At 33.6% G+C, this 17,328-nt stretch overlaps 1 pseudogene; it reads left to right on the forward strand.

Annotated features, from left to right (window-relative positions):
- LOC106457671 overlaps positions 1-17,328 on the forward strand; it is a 65,688-nt pseudogene that overhangs the window by 12,505 nt on the left and 35,855 nt on the right.

The following is a 17,328-nucleotide window of genomic DNA, read 5'->3' on the forward strand; positions in this document are numbered from 1 at the left end:
CTCTGTGTGTGTGTGTGTCGCAAAACTTTGTCTGTGTCGTGAAATTCCTTTAACATTTGTCACTGAGAAACAACATAGACATCACCACTTATTCTGGTGCTCCCTCCTGAGCTTATAATGTGTGCTTATAGTTGATAAAAAACGCCGTTGAAAAAAAGAAGAAATCGAATCCCCGTCCCACCAAACATGGTTGCCTTTCAGCTGTGGGGACGTTATATGTGACGGTCAATCCCAACTATTTGTTGGTAAAAAGAGTGGCCCATGAGTTGGCGGTGAGAGGTGATGAGTAGCTGCCTTCCCTCTAGTCTTTCGCTGCTAAATTAGGGAGGGCTAGCGCAGATAGCCCCTCGTGTAGATTTTCTCGAAATTCATAACAAACCAAACCATTTCCAATCAACTAATGATTTTCTTAGGTTATAAAGATATTTATTATACCGAGGATGGTAAAGTGGGGAAGAATAACGAAAATAACAAAAAAGCTGACAGATGCCACATAAAGCAAAGGCCAAATAAACGCTTGTAATAAATATTTGTGCCTTATATTTTTTGTTGTTGTCTTGTTGTTGCCAAGAAATCAAGTTATTGTTTTACAGTTAACAAAATTCTCTAGATATTTTGATTTACTGAACAATTTAGTTTTCCTGTTTTTTATTAAAGAAAGTATTCAGTACGTTGAAATGTGATTTTAATTTTTTTAGGAAGGTTTTCAGTGTGTTGTTGAAATAGAGGGCGCTAAGGAACGAGTCTTTGCAAGAGTGAGAGATAACACCGTCTACTGTGCTGAAAATATTGTAAGTCTTTCTACTCATTTAACTTAAAGTTCAGAGCTAAACAACTTCTGGTAAAGAGTTAATTAATCACAAAAGTTAAATATTTTGTAAATAATACAACTAAATATTTCGCGGTAAGGATTTCACTAATCATACCAGCTAAAGCTCTCGTAATAATATTCATAACTAAATAGTTTATGATAAGGATTTTAACTCATCATAACAGTTAAATCTTTCGTAATAATATTCATAACTAAATAGTTTATGATATGGATTTTAACTCATCATAACAGTTAAATCTTTCGTAATAATATTCATAACTAAATAGTTTATGATAAGGATTTTAACTCATCATAACAGTTAAATCTTTCGTAACAACACCCACAAACAAAATAGTTTGTAATAAGGATTTTAACTCCTCATAATAGTTACATTTTTCGTAATATTACTCGCAACTAAATAGTTTTAATAAGAATTTCACGAATTTAACACTTAACTATTATTTTCGTTAAATGTTCTATTGTTCTTAGTATTTCTACCAGTCCGTGTTACTTATCATGCTGTTGAACAGTGCACTTTGTTAATAAACACTAATGTTTATTACGTTTTGTGATACAATGTTGACTGCCGTTTGAGTAATTTCTGCGATGGTATATAACTAGATTTAAATATATTAAGAATCAAAATGAGAATATATTAAAACATAAAAATGTTGCTCTTTTTATATCAAATTGATATGAAACATAAGTGTATTTTTAATTAAAGACATAACTATAAGTATACTTGGTCTCAAAACAATTTATAAAATAGTACTGATGTTTATCTAGTACAGACAAGACTTTTTACAACTTTTTCTTTCAGTACACTTACCAGTCTGACGCTGGGGAATTGCACGCCACTTTAACAGTGCTGTGGAACGGAGACACTGTCATCGATAGTACAAACAGTAAGTGTCAAATCAGCCCAAATATGTACAAATTAGCTCCCTTGATTCAAATAAAGCAAATGTGACGTATTTCAGTAAAAGACAGAATTCATAGTGGTGGAAGCATGTGGGAGGGGGGGAGTACCTTACACTTTTCAAATACATACCAGCACCTATTTCAGCTTTCCACCATGAATTTCGACAGGTTTATAATTTCCTCACACGTAATTACGTTTTTGGTTCATTTAAAGATTATAAAGTGACTATAGTAGCTGGAGCTAAAAAAAAGTCAAGAAGATAAGATAAAAAAAAAGGTTTAGTTGAGTAATAGAAGGTCAAGTAAGTTGTACATTAAACTGCTTATTTCAACGTTATTTTCGCTAGTGCTTTTTCTTTGGCACCACTGCGACAAAATAGACCTGAATTTTCAGGTATTTCCAGTAAAGACAGCTCCCTCCCAAACCCCACTAATTTCCACCTGCCATAACAAGCTTCATTCATTTCTGGCTCTACCTCTCTCTCTCTCTCTCACACACACACACATACACATCCTGCTTTTGAAGCCTCTATATAATTCACTGTCTTTTATTCAGAGATTCCCCCCCCCCCAGTGGCACAGCGGCATGTCTGCGGACTTAAAATGCTAGAAACCGGGTTTCGATACTCGTGGTGGGCAGAGCATAGATAGCCCTTTGTGTAGCTTTGTGCATAATTACAAACAAACAATAGTCAGAGATTTAAAGGTTGGGCATGACTCAGTGATCAGCATGTCGAAATGTGGAGCCGAGGGCCCGTGACACGCGTCCCGTTAATGAGTCGCATCTTGGGACAATGGATGCGTTGTAAGAGAGACGACAAAATCCCAATATTTGGTCTGACAAGAGTAGCGCAAAAACGTTGGCGATGGGTGATGTTGACTAGCTGCCTTTCCTCTAGTCTATCACTTCCAAATTTGGGACGGCTAATCCTCGGGTACTTTTGTGCGAAATTCAACAAATATAAAAATAAATATTTTTTTTCAAACGTTCTTATGTTATTCAATAGTTCTTTTATCTTGTATATAAGTTTAAGCATTTATTATGTTCATATTTTAAAAAATCAGTTTCAAAGTATTTTACTGATAAATTCCTCACAGTTATTCGTTGCATAATAGACAGTTTATCACACTTCTTCTCGTAAAATAACTTGTCACAACGACATCTTCCCTGCGTAAACTGTAACTCGCTTGCTGGTCACGTTCTTCTTTGTTTCCTGTTTGCTTGTTGTTGTTGTTTTTTACGATAGGTAATCCAATATACATACTATTTTACAGGTACTAATTATTGTTTACAGCTGATGAGATAAAAGAGTATGTCAATTTATCATTTGTTTTCATCGTTGTGTCACTTAATTTTGGTAATAGGCTCACCTGATAGTTAAATGTAAAAGCACTTTTGTAAATCATCATTTCTCTCAATTTATGTATATTAATTTTTTTGTTGTTTTGTTACCAGTTACCCTGTACAAGTGCCACCTATTGGGTAGCCACGGAGGTAGAGCAGATTGCTCATTGTGCGTGGCCAAACATCAAAAGTACCAGTGTTCGTGGTGCGGCGATGTCTGTGGCTATGTGGATTCCTGTAGAGAGCCTGTCGTTTCGTCTTGTCCACCTCCTCGTATTGACTGGGTAAGTGACTATAACTTACTGTGAAATGACGTTACAACTTGTAAACTACTAAATGAGTTACATTACCAGTTGTATGTAGGATATCATACTGATATCTTCAAGCCGACTTGCTAAGTGTTAGGCATATTTTATTACCATATCTTGTATGTACTTTTTCAAAGGAAAGGTTTAATGGTCATCACTTCGAAGTGAACTGATGTCGATTACCAATCGAATCACGTGTCACGAGGTGCTGATTAAATTCTGAAATTGGCTTTACAGGTATAACATTGACTCAGAATTACGCATCTTTATACATTGACTTCATAAAAACAAGGAATAACGCGTTATTAAATACAATTGCTTTCAAATTACGTTACTAGGTGTACTTTCGCAAAATAAAACCAAAATAAAGAGTAACAAATATTTTTATTACTTGCTTTTAAAGTTCATATGTCATGCTGTGTTGTAACCTACGGAGTGCATAATTCCTCTCGTGATTCACGGCATGCGCATGTTTTACTGAAATCACGACAGTACAAAATAAAACGTTAAGCATCTCTTATGTGACGATATATTGGTGTCTACTGACTGACTGATAGACAACACATTAGTGCGAGTGGTTAAAACAGGTGACCCCGCCTTGCCTTCTTTCTGGGAAATAAACGTTAAGATTGTCTTATTAATACATGCCAACTACTACTCAGTTTTAATGATTAAGTATTAGGAGAGACGTATTTTCAATATTTACACCCACTGTAATCTCGTTATCTAGTATCCAATGTCATTCAGCTTTAACATCGTACACGTGAATAATACTAGAAATAAAAACTCAGTACAAATGTGTGGTTAATGTTTAACTTTGTAATAGCTCAGGTTAAATCAGAAGTGGTCTCTAACTGGATTAGATGATGTTCAATTTTATTTCACGAATAGTAGCAGTTAAAGGAAACTTATTAATACATGCCAACTACTACTCAGTTTTAATGATTAAGTATTAGGAGAGACGTATTTTCAATATTTACACCCACTGTAATCTCGTTATCTAGTATCCAATGTCATTCAGCTTTAACATCGTACACGTGAATAATACTAGAAATAAAAACTCAGTACAAATGTGTGGTTAATGTTTAACTTTGTAATAGCTCAGGTTAAATCAGAAGTGGTCTCTAACTGGATTAGATGATGTTCAATTTTATTTCACGAATAGTAGCAGTTAAAGAAAACTTACAACTACTGTAATTTTGTAGATTTCCAAATCGAAACGTTCAATATAAAAAACCAGATAATGTTTTTTTTATATTTTCTAAGTAAGTTTACAGGTATTGTACACTTCAACAGTGGTATTCTCTAATTTCACACATACATTCTCAGTTTTAAGTTGGTTAAAAGCTCACTGACAAATGAAAAGATAGAGACAGCCTAGATTGGCAACATCGGGAAGGATAGCGCTCCTATGACCACGTTTCTAGGTGATAATAATAGGTTTCTTGATTTAATCAAAACAATAGAAATACATTAAATTTGTGAATAAAAAAACAGTTATAGAAAGGTATATTGCATGATATAAAAATGCCATGAATATATTTAATTCTCTAGGTGAAAATATATCCTAAATATATATATATGATTGTTTATTATTCTGAGTCGAAGCTCAAGAAGAAAGGAAAACAAAACTTAATTTTGTATTTGTTCCCCAGTGGCTCAAAGCTAAGTCTGAGAGCTTATGACTCTAAAACTCGGGTTTCGATACCTATGGTTGGTACAGCACAGATAGCCAATTGCGTTGCTTTGCGCTTAGCAACAAGCAAATAAACACTTTGTATTTCGACTTATTACAACTTTGATCAGAAAAGATAATGAAATAAAAGTTGTAGGACGATTTTTTTTGGTTTTTAAAAAGACATGGCTCTTCTCGTTTTATCCGTATTCCGAAATTCCAATGTTTATTATATTGTTACCCTGGAAACAGTCATCAGGGCAAATAAGCAAAATTCTGAAGCTTTAAATACTTTTCGCACACAGAGTGATCGACATTTAGTTTCATTGGTATGAATCTCCGTAATTATATTCATTTCCCATCTCTTTTAAATGCTTTAGCTCATAATGTGAGTAGCTTTACCATTTAATCGGATCCTATTATGGCGCCAATAATTCAGTTTAATTATAAATCTGTTTCTATAGACTTAGTCTTGAATAAAGACATTAAGTGAATAAGTATCTTTAAAGTAAGCGTGAACTCAATCTTTTAAATAGGCCTATTTAGAGTATTAATGCTTTTTGATATTAATGTTTACTCACACACGTTTTTTATATAGTTCTTGTTATATAGATTAGTGATTTTTTTTACCAATTGTTTTGTAGATACGTCCTCTAAGTGGACCTATCGAAGGTGGAACTCTTGTTATAATCGAGGGCAGCAACCTCGGAACTCGTTTAGACGAAATTGAAGACAAGATCACAATTGGGGGGATTTTGTGTGTTCCTGTGGAGTATACAATTTCTCTGAGGTTAGAGGTTTTTAGTTTAAAGAATAATGTTCGTGTTTGTAGGTTCATAAAACATGCATTTCTCTCTCTTTTGGGAGAGAAATTTAAAATATTTGGTAGAAACATTATCTATATTCGAAATATTTTAAAAACTATAATTTAACTAATGTAAAAAACTGAAATATTAACAATAACTTTATTAATCTTAAAGTTATTACATTTTAATTAGTCAGACCTTCTTTATATTTCGTCAAATATTCTTAGTGGTCACTTAAATAGTCAGACCTCCTTTGAGGTCCACCGTTTCTTCTTAATGTTTACATAATTGGTCATGCCCTGTTTAATTTAAACTCCCTTACTTTCGAACTTGTCGTATATTATTCGTTTCATTATCGTAGTTATTACAACATTAGTTTGGATTTGTTTTCAAGTAGAAAATGTTCAGTTAGACCTAAGAATCAGAAGTATAAAAACATTGTTTGTAATTAAACACAAAGCTATACAATAAGTTGTCCATGTTATGCCCACCACAAGTATCGAAATTCGATGTTTAACGTTATAAGCCTTCAGACTTATCGCTTAGCCACGGAGGGGCCAGTGGTTAGCGTGCTAGACTGTGGATGTGCGGGTCCACTGCTCGCGTCCCATTACGGCAAAAAAAAAAATCGTTCTCCGCATTTTAGGCCATGGATACCTTATATAGCTGACAGTTAAAGCCACTACTCGGTCAGACAATAGTAATGCAAGAGTTGGTGGGGGAGGGGGGTATGGATGGATCTGTGCTTGGGGAAAAAAAAAGGGTACAATTGATTTCTGTGTTTTTCACGCAATCTTTATTGTGACCTTTCTTTTCGTTTCGTTTACCACATGCAGTAATTCACAGTTTTCACATTGGTGCCTTGATTTGGTGGAAGATGACATTGGAACACGATGGGAAGAGGTATCAGAATGAACAAATATTTGATAAGGCAATTGTAAAGTGATAGAATGAGAATACTGCTTTACATGTCATTGACACATGCAGTAATTCACAGTTTTCACATTGGTGCCTTGATTTGGTGGAAGATGACATTGGAACACGATGAGAAGAGGTATTAGAATGAACAAATATTTGATAAGGCAATTGTAAAGTGATAGAATGAGAATACTGCTTTACATGTCATTGATGAGGAGGAGGCTGGTAATCACTGGAGAAAAAGAAAAAAATGGCACAGTGGTTGGAATACACAGGGAAACATGCCTTCAAATATCGCTACTGATTTTCTAGCACTGTTTGTGCTTACTATATCCCTAGGGAAGTATTCCTTCAATCATTGCTACTGGTTTTATAGTATTGTTACTGCTGGCTATATCCCTAGGGAAGTATTCCTTCAAACATTGCTACTGGTTTTATAGTATTGTTACTGGTGGCTATATCCCTAGGGAAGTATTCCTTCAAACATTGCTACTGGTTTTATAGTATTGTTACTGCTGGCTATATCCCTAGGGAAGTATTCCTTCAAACATTGCTACTGATTTTCTAGCATTTACTGATGACGATATTTTAGATGTAAAAATTGCCGTTTTTTAGTATTATTCATAGCACTGATTGTAAACCGTAATATGAAAAATAAACAATATTAAAACTTTTTTATTCTCCTTACTTGAATTCACAGAAATGTAAGGAAAAGGCAATGTTTTACCACCCTAAATATTAAAATCCCGCGAGTTTTACCCCGTATCCTTATACAGACTCCCAGACCTCTATACTAAACTTGCACTCCCTCTAGGCCATCAATGTGTGGGTCGCGAGATCGAAACCCTTATCCGAACATGCATGTATTTTCAGCCATGGGACTGTTATAATGTGACGGTAAATCCAACTATTCGTTAGTATTGAATAGCTATACGCGAAAATCGAAAAACAAACCAGTGCTATAGGATTTCTGTACGCCTGAAAGTTATTGAACCTAACCAATATGAAACAAAATATTAAATAAACAGCACTGAGAGACACCGTTGCACCTTTAAGTCTGAAACCTAATTAACTTACGTATCTGCAGGGTGCTGTTCCGTCCTTGATTTGATTAACGTATCTTTCGGAAACCATAATAAACGTTTCAAAGATAAGCCACAGTGCAACCTGAAATGTGATTAGTGGAAGCTGATTGTCTATACTTGCAACATAACTTGACGAAATCAAGTGATATTAAGTAACTAAGGTAAGGGGATATTTGGAGGCTGATTATTTAACTTAATTAATGATTACTGGCCTGTAATTACATAGTTTTTGTACGAGCATATTTACTAATTACCTGATTGATTGTACAATGGTTCGGCTGCTGAAACATGTAATTAATGAGGTAATTAGTATTTACAGGTAAAATACCTAATCACTAATCATAAATTGATATTACCTAACTCCATTAGACTTTAGATCAAAACTTGTTACGTACATTAACTTGATAGGAGAAACAAAAAATGTGCTATTCTTATTACCGTTAATATAACCTATAAGCTTCAGGCCAATGGGGTTTTTGAATTTTATGTTATCAATAATTTTCTTCCGTGAAATAGGCCAACTGGTCTGAACATAATCTCTTCACATCACCACCAGGTGAACAAAGCGTTCTTATTGTTGGTGTGAATCACAGCGTTGACTTCATAACCAACCAACATAAAAAAAAAAAAACGAAGAAAAATAACGGGATTTTTAGCATAATATTTATACTAACGTCAATGTTTATAGCTAACTTCGACATCAGGTGAATACTATTAGAGGCGAGCTAACATCGATGTTATCAAGTTTAATTTGTGCAAAGTAAGCTAACTTCAATATTATCAAATGAACATTATACATAGTAAGCTAACTTCAATATTATCAAATGAACATTATACATAGTAAGCTAACTTCAATATTATCAAATGAACATTATACATAGTAAAGTGATGTCGATATTATCAAATGAACATTATACAAACTGAAGTGATGTCGATATTATCAAATGAACATTATACAAACTGAAGTGATGTCGATATTATCAAATGAACATTATACATAGTGAAGTGATGTCGATATTATCAAATGAACATTATACAAACTGAAGTGATGTCGATATTATCAAATGAACATTATACAAACTGAAGTGATGTCGATATTATCAAATGAACATTATACAAACTGAAGTGATGTCGATATTATCAAATGAACATTATACATAGTAAAGTGATGTCGATATTATCAAATGAACATTATACAAACTGAAGTGATGTCGATATTATCAAATGAACATTATACATAGTGAAGTGATGTCGATATTATCAAATGAACATTATACAAACTGAAGTGATGTCGATATTATCAAATGAATATTATACATACATAGTAAAGTGATGTCGATATTATCAAATGAACATTATACAAACTGAAGTGATTTCGATACTATTAAATGAATATTATATTGTATGCAACAGAGCTGTTATTACACGAACGCAAGAAAAAATGTACAACAAGGTGAAGTGCTCAATTCTGTTTTGTTTTTTTATATAATTGATAATGTTTTGCTGTAGAAACGATATAACTAGCATCAATGTTACAAAGTAAACATTATGCTGGGTGAACCAATATAAATGTTACAAAGTAAACATCATGCTAGGTGAACCAATATAGATGTTTCAAAGTAAACATTATGCGGGGTGAACCAATATAGATGTTACAAAGTGAACATTATGCGGGGTGAACCAATATAGATGTTACAAAGTAAGCATTATGCGGGGTGAACCAATATAGATGTTTCAAAGTAAACATTATGCTGGGTGAACCAATATAAATGTTACGAAGTAAACATCATGCTAGGTGAACCAATATAAATGTTACAAAGTAAACATTATGCGGGGTGAACCAATATAGATGTTACAAAGTGAACATTATGCGGGGTGAACCAATATAGATGTTTCAAAGTGAACATTATGCTGGGTGAACCAATATAAATGTTACGAAGTAAACATTATGCTGGGTGAACCAATATAAATGTTACAAAGTAACAATTATGCTAGGTGAACCAATATATATGTTTCAAAGTGAACATTATGCGGGGTGAGCAAACATTGATACGATGTTTTCTAATATAGATTTTTTTCCAGATAAACATTATAATAGCTGTGCGCGCTACTTTTAAATGGAGTACCGCTACCGCTACAGAAAGAAAAGTCCAGCGGTGCTATCGCTGCGGCTACTTTGAAACTGACATTTTTGTACCACACTTTGGGAAACTGATTTAGCGAACTAGTTTAATCCAGACACATCAAGTTCACGACAGCAACTACATCACGCGACACGTTTCATTGCTTTTCGTAAGCAAAATGCAGTGTAAATATAATATATACAATATATTATAATAAATATATATAATAATATGAAATATAATATATATATATTATAAATCACGATTTATAATAATATATATGTCTGGGATTTTCTTAACTAACTATCCGACATGAAATATAAACTAGCTGGTTCATTTAAATATCTCGAATTATCAATTGAAACGTGTTAACTAAGAATGGTGCTAGAATTTTCCAGCTCAGGAATTTAATAAAACATTTAACAGTGCTTCTAAACTAAATTTTTCACTTACAAATCAATTAATAAACCTTTTTAAATTAATATTAAATTAAACTGAATATATAAAAAGTAAATATTAAATTAACAATATTATGAACAAATATATAAAGAACGCTTTATATTACGTAGTATTACGTCACGAATAGCCGGCAAGCCATCGCTGCAGATCGAATCAGCTCAATATGTTAAATAGCATATGTGAGTCTAATTAAGTCCAAAATAATATGCATAATGTTATTTATAGCGTCGCTACACACAGTTCTGGACGTTGTGGAAAAATAGGAATGTTTACCAAGAATATTTCCATTGTAAACTTTCTTGTCACATTCGACAACAATTCGGCTTTCATAATTTACACAAGTACTGTAAACTCACACATTAAAGTGACTCGTATATCCAGAAACTTCTGTGCGAACGGACTACGAAAACCTTTACAGTTTTGAAGAAAATGTTGTAACGAGTTTGAAATTAATATTGTTTTGTTTTTATATAGAGTCGTATGTAGATCAGGTTCCAGCTTAGGGCCCATGGCTGCTGTGGTTATTGTTGGCAATAGAGCTGGTGTTACACGTGCCCAAGAAAAATTCCACTACAAGGTGAGGCGTTCATTTCTCTTTCTTTTTTTTTTTTTCATCCACTACAAGGTGAAGTGTTCATTTCTCTTTTTTTTTTCATTCACTATAAAGTGAAGTGTTCATTTCTCTTTTTTTTTCATCCACTACAAGGTTATGTGTTCCTTGCTCTTTCTTTTTTTTTCATCCACTACAAGGTAAAGTCTTCATTTTTCTTTCTTTTTTTCATCCACTACAAGGTTAAGTGTTCCTTTCTCTTTCTTTTTTTTTCATCCACTAAAAGGTAAAGTGTTCATTTCTCTTTCTTTTTTTCATCCACTACAAGGTAAAGTGTTCATTTCTCTTTCCTTTTTTTTTCATCCATTACAAGGTGAAGTGTTTATTTCTCTTTCTTACTTTTTTTCATCCACTACAAAGTGAAGTGTTCCTTTCTCTCTTTCTTTTTCAGAATTTCTAGCATTTGCTTAAGAAGTCGTATAATACTGTAGTTAACTGTTTTGTTTATGACGAGATAGAATGTTTTTAATATTTTAACCTAATTAGACTTCACAATTATTTAATTCAAGAAATTTCAATCGATGAATATTAGGTTTGCATATCTAAGTAGCTATTGTTAATTGTTTGTAGGTTATCAAACTTCAATCTTTTCTGGTGTAGACTATCGTAATACTCGTTTTATCAAGAAATTCCAGAGTGACATGAGATTTTCTGTAGTACTACAGTTTAGGTTTTATGCCTTTTTATTGCTTCAATGTTTTGTACGTGCAGGAAGTGAAAATATCGAAAGTGAAACCTAGACTTGGACCTATGTCAGGTGGTACAAGGTTCTACATCACTGGCAACGAACTTAACGTAGGATCTCGGGTGGACATCTTTTTAGATGACTTGCCATGTAGAGTAGAAAGGTACTTTAAAATATCTCTTGTGTCGTGATGGATGTTTATGAAAAGCCTGCTTGAAGTATTCAACCTTTAGAGATTGACTTCAAACCTGTTAAAATAATTTAGATTTTAATTAGTTTGTATACAAGCAGAACTCTTAACAAAATTAACAGCGATTGATGATTAATTTCTCAATGCTTCGCGTTTTATTTCATAACATTTCATGTACTGATGCTAACACAGGTTCGAACCCGTGTTTTATTTCTTTAAATACGTTAATAGTGTGGCCCGGCATGGCCAGGTGGTTAGGGCACTCGACTCACAATCTGAGGGTCGCGGGTTCGAATCCCCGTCACACCAAACATGCTCGCCCTTTCAGCCGTGGGGGCGTTATAATGTGACGGTAATCCCACTATTCGTTGGTAAAAGAGTAGCCCATGAGTTGGCGGTGGGTGGTGATGACTAGCTGCCTTCCCTCTAGTCTTACACTGCTAAATTAGGGACGGCTAGCGCAGATAGCCCTTTTGCGCGAAATTCAAAAACAAACAAACAAACGTTAATAGTGTTCAGATAGAAGTAGAATGTTCGTTAACTTTTTGTTGTATTAATTTTATCACAATCAAAACACATCTGTTGTATTCCAATTAAAATTCACTACCTATTCTGTGTATGTTTACTAATTGGATTTTTACAGGTCTCTTGCTAGCAGCAGCCAAATAAGTTGTCGAACCACACGGGCACCTTTTCCTAATTACCAAGTGAAACAACTCTTTCTGCATATAGATGGTGCTAATATCACATATCCCAATCCATTCTTGTACACTCAGGATCCTACCATCTTTCGTATACATCCCATGAAAAGCTTTTCAAGGTATTGAGAAATTGTAGTTTAAGAAAAATACAATGTATGGTTTCTAAATGCTCATGTTGCTGCAAATGGCAGAGTATTAAATCAATTTTACATATAATTAAGTAAGATAGTATATACTTCACTTGGTTAGTTTCTACTTAATGTATTATTATTACTTATCTGGAAGACTATTTAAACGAATCCAGCTTGTTTTGTTTTTTCAAGTGGAGGACGAGCGATTAAAGTTTTCGGCTCAAACTTCACTTCCATCCAGCAACCAAAGATGGTCGTATTTGGGGACAACGGAGTTGTCAATGAAACTGTAAGTAAATTGTACAAGTTTATGTTTAATTCGAAGTTGCGTAAGATTTAATACTACAATATTAGTTAAAACTAGAACATTTCGACGTACTCGACTTTTTGTTTCTTGAAATCTTATTAGAAATATATGAATAATAATAATACTTGTTTTAGGCCTAACATTACTGAAGTTTGAAACACAAGAAGAAGGTTTAAATTTTAAATGTTTAACACTAGGATTACTGCTAGGATCTTCATGAAGTCCATTTTATTTTTAAACACATTTTTCTAAACTATTTATGAACACTTGTAGGACCTTGACTATGTTGGTTATATGACTCCTACCTAATTCATAGGCCCGGCATGGTCAGGTGGTTAGGGCGCTTGACTCGCAATCTGAGGGTCGCGGGTTCGAATCCCCATTCCAACAAACATACCCTTTCAGCTGTGGGGGCGTTATAACGTGACGGTCAATCCCACTATTCGTTGGTTAAAGAGTAGCCCAAGGGTTGCCACCTGGTGGTGATAATTAGCTGCATTCTGTCTAATCTTTCACTGCTAAATTAGAAACGGTTAGCGCAGATAGCCTTCGTGTAGCTTTGCGCGAAATTCCAAACCAAACCAAGACCTAATATATATGAACCGGCGTATTTGTTTTTAAGCTAACATACTGTGAATATTACGGTTAATCTCATTAATTAATGCTGGAATTTCTGTGGTATCTTACATAAAAAAATTAGTGCCAGAATAATAGAAAATAATTGTAATCGCAGACACCAAAATCTATAAAACCTCTTGTCTTAGGCCTAACATTAGTTAAGCCTTTACTAAGTACGTCCTATATTCGATAAAGATATAAATTAAGATTGTAACTTGTGTACGATTTTTGCTTTAGTTTAGTTAGGGCTAAACTTTACCGTACTTAATACAGTCAATAAATAACCTTATAATGTTATTCTACGACCTAACGTTAGATCTTTTTAATAACTTTGATAAGCTTTTAAAATGATGTTGTACAAATGTCTACTAAAGTATATTTACATCCGCCTTTTGTTTACACCCACTGAAGTTCGTGCGCATGCGCAATTAGACACTAATGCGCGAGTGCATTTTAAGGACAGACAAAAATAAGTATTGTTACAATAGGTTCTGCAATATGTAGACTCCGTCGGTAATGAATGGTATTTCCACAAGTAAGTAATTTGAGAGTTAAATACGCGCAAATGAAAATAAGCCTTTCATTCTTATTATCAGATTGAATGTTTAGTGAAAATACTACTAGAGCACTTTAAGCTTAAAAGTTTCTTCTAATTTTCAGATTTCAACAAAACGATTATGTGGGTAGTTTAACTGACATCAATATTTTTTTCTCTAAGTTTTGCCACGTTCACAACTTGTCTCTGATGGTCTGCCCATCCCCAGCTGTCCAGCTAGAAATACATCGTCGAAATCACCTCAAAGGTCACCAACGCCATGCCCTTGAAAATTCGCATTTCAGACTAGGTTTTATAATGGATGATGTCCAAGCGGTCAGAGAACTGAATCGTTACTTCCCAAGTTTACCATCAGTTCTGGCCTATGTTTCGGACCCGTGGTTCTTACCGTTTGAAAACGAAGGAGTCAAGCTGTATAAGGGCGAGAGTTTGGTGATAGAAGTACGTAATGTTCATTAACTAATCATTCCATTTAATATCGGTGATAGAAGTACTTAATGTTCATTAACTAATCATTCCATTTAATATCGGTGATAGAAGTACGTAATGTTCATTAAATAATCCTGACCTTTATTGTGAGTGATAAAAGTAACTTAATATTGTTAACAGAAGTATGTAATGCTTGGTAATTAATCATGTCATTTAATATCGGTTTTTCATTTGAAGTATGTTTTTGATCATCTGTTTCAATGTTTTGGTGATTACATGTGAAGAGTACATTAATGTCATGTATTCTCAGATTTTTCAACATTTGTCAATTACATCATTTCTGCTGATCGTCATTTCTACCATACTGTAGTTAATAAAATTATATTTTAGAATAAGCATTTCAAGTTTATAGTTGATCAATACATATCAGTTAACTTTCTAATAACATGTTTTTACCGAAAAAGTCGAATGAATAAGTTACATTTCACTCCAGGTGTGTAAAGTTTTATAATAATGAATGTAACTATATGATTCATCTAGGTGTGGAAAGTTATAATAATGAATGTAACTATATGATTCATCTAGTTGTGGAAGTTATAATAATGAATGTTACTATATGATTCATCTAAGTGTGGAAAGTTATAATAATGAATGTAACTGTATGATTCATCTAGGTGTGGAAAGTTATAATAATGAATGTAACTATATGATTCATCTAGGTATGGAAAGTTATAATAATGAACATAACTATATGATTCATCTAGGTGTGGAAAGTTATAATAATGAATGTAACTATATGATTCATCTAGGTGTGGAAAGTTATAATAATGAATGTAACTATACGATTCATCTAGTTGTAGAAAGTTATAATAATGAACATAACTATGTGATTCATCTAGGTGTGGAAAGTTATAATAATGAATGTAACTATATTATTCATCTAGGTATGGGAAGTTATAATAATGTGTATAAATTAATTACATGTGTGTGACATTATAATAATGTATGTTACTATATGATTTTTCCGGGTGCGTAACGTTAAAATAATGCCCGTAACTACACGATTCCTTTTTTTGTTATACCCACTATTATAATGTTACACGTCTAGAAAAGGCGTTTTGTTATACCCACTATTATAATGTTACACGTCTAGAAAAGGCGTTTTGTTATACCCACTATTATAATGTTACACGTCTAGAAAAGGCGTTTTGTTATACCCACTATTATAATGTTACACGTCTAGAAAAGTCGTGTAGTTATACACACTATTATAATGTTACACGTCTAGAAAAGGCGTGTAGTTATACACAGAATTATAATGTTACACATCTAGAAAAGTCGTGTAGTTATACACACTATTATAACTTTATACATGTCGCCTTTTCTAGACGTGTAACATTATAATAGTGTGTATAACTACACGATTTCTGTGTGTGTTTGTGTGTGTAACGTTATTATGATTATTTAAGTACATTATCTTTAAAGGTGTTGAAGTTATAATAGTGTATTTAACTATCGAAAGTTAATCGCACTTTGCAAGAACGATTTAAATATCTTAATACAGTGGTGTGACGCTGGAGATACGAGTTGCGGGCCCGGCATGGCAAGGTGGTTAGGGCGCTAGACTCGCAAATATGCTCGCCCTTTCAGCCGTGGAGGCGTTATAATGTGACGGCCAATCCCACTATTCGTTGGTAAAAGATTAGCCCAAGAGTTGGCGGTGGGTGGTGATTACTAGCTGCCTTACACTGCTAAATTAGGAACGGCTAGCGTAGATAGCCCTCGTGTAGATTTGCGCGAAATTCAAAACAAACTTACGAGTTGTGTCACCATGGGCATGTTTAGAACCTACATATATGGTATTTGATCCACGGCAAATTAAGACTATTTAATAGTGTAATGTTGTTACAGTTAAAATTATGGCTGAACATTTTTGAATAGCTTTTTCCGATGAAGGATATTTAAGTAACAAAAAAAACAAAGAAAAAAGACGTAACGCCCGGAACATACCAGACTACTATGTATTATATATTAAATATCATCGGTAAATGGTAATCGAAACATCTGTATAAGGGTGTAAAACCATCCATTTCACCACACACACACAGGAATACCAAACTCCGCAGACTCGTCATCCAGGAACCTCAATCAACCGAGCACACAAAAGATCTTTTTCTTGTAAAGAAACCTAAACCACGAGTACACAAGCTGCTGCTGGACACATTGGTGAGAGAATGACATACTGCAAAAACTATTCGAAAAATACCTTTCACGTGAGAGATGTCAGTTTCTTTACCAAAAATGGACGATCTGCTAAGGACTACGGGGCGATTCCAACATGGTACAGAGATAAAATAATAAATAATATTCAACGTTAAACTGGTACACAATTAAAAACATTTTATTTAGGCCTATCTATGGCCTCCTGAGGATGACGTTGTAACGTCGAAACATGTAGAGTCGTCAACTTTTTGAAGGCCATAGATAAGCTTAAAATAAAATGTTTTTAATTGTGTACCAGTTTAACGTTGAATATTATTTATGATTTTAATAATATAGGGTGTTTCAAAACTATTTATACTGAATCCCTAAAACTTTATCACCGATTAGAATTTCTTTTACTATTCATCTTTCTCTCTTTCAGTAATCT

The sequence above is a fragment of the Limulus polyphemus genome, unplaced genomic scaffold (assembly GCF_000517525.1).
Source record: "Limulus polyphemus unplaced genomic scaffold, Limulus_polyphemus-2.1.2 Scaffold360, whole genome shotgun sequence".
Classification (NCBI taxonomy): domain Eukaryota; kingdom Metazoa; phylum Arthropoda; class Merostomata; order Xiphosura; family Limulidae; genus Limulus; species Limulus polyphemus.